Source organism: Microtus oregoni, unplaced genomic scaffold, assembly GCF_018167655.1.
Source record: "Microtus oregoni isolate MIOR12 unplaced genomic scaffold, Mior012 000008F_ref0000371, whole genome shotgun sequence".
Taxonomy (NCBI): Eukaryota; Metazoa; Chordata; class Mammalia; order Rodentia; family Cricetidae; genus Microtus; species Microtus oregoni.
In genome coordinates, this window is record NW_024543067.1 from 13,181,748 (window position 1) to 13,182,834 (window position 1,087).

A 1,087-nucleotide genomic window follows, 5' to 3' on the forward strand; every position below is an offset into this window, starting at 1 on the left:
ATACATTCTTAAGACCTCGTCTTCTGACTGATGCCTGTTAGTCTCCTTCACGCTGCCTGGATACCTTGCATGGAAAGCTGTCAACTCTACACCTTCTGCCTGATCAGCACACTGCTGAGAACACCGCCTGGAGCTACAGTTCAGGTGGGGAAACACTGAAATTTTTGCTGTTGGCCACAGCGACTACTTCAAGACCCCTTCTTCTAGGCTTAACCGCTGCAGCCTACACCAGCACTGGGAAATTTGACCTCACCCATGAATAGCCTCAGTGACCTCCAGATGACTAATATCCAATATAAGTTAGATGATACCGTAAGGAACAGAACGAAAAAGCAGCAGTTTGGAGGAGAAAGAGGAAGGTTTGGGGTTGAGGCAGCACACTGTACAGACCTCTCAGTTTCACTTTTTTTCGCTGGTCAAATTTGGAGTTTTTTAAAGACCACATCAAGGCAGCGCACTGTAGGCTGGCACCCAGCCTGGTGCACACAGTAGGTACCAATGGAATAGTCTCAATTCACATACAGACCTCGCTTAATACTCTTTGCAAAGCTTATTACAAATTTATTCTGTTATCTGTTTTCGTCTTTTTTTCCCTCACAAGCTTTCGGGTTACATAAAGGTCTGGACTTCTTTTTCTACCTTGGCAATCCTTGGGAGGTCTAAGTGCCTTGGATAAGACAGGAAAGGGTTAAATCAATCCTGGCTGGGATGGTTTAAGAGTATCCATTTTCACTGCCAAAAGCTTTACTGCGTTTCTCTTCTTCAAAACGGATGCGGAGGGACGGAGGTACCATCCAATCCTTGATAAGGGAAAACGAACGATTGGACCAAGACTTAAAAGGTGAAGTTGCAACGTTCATCTGTTGAGTTGTGTGGACCTGCAAGTCAAGGCTGCACTCTGGGACGACCTACAGTATCTCCCAGGGAGTGACAGAGAGAAGGTAAAAAGCTGGAGGATCTTGAGGACCGGTGGGGAAAAGAAGGACCAACCTTACGCAACTCAGCTCCGCCCACTCCCGAGGGGGTGGTCGCTGAGTGGCTCCGCCCCTCCCGCGGTCGCTAAGTAACCAGCCCCGGAAGTCTCGAG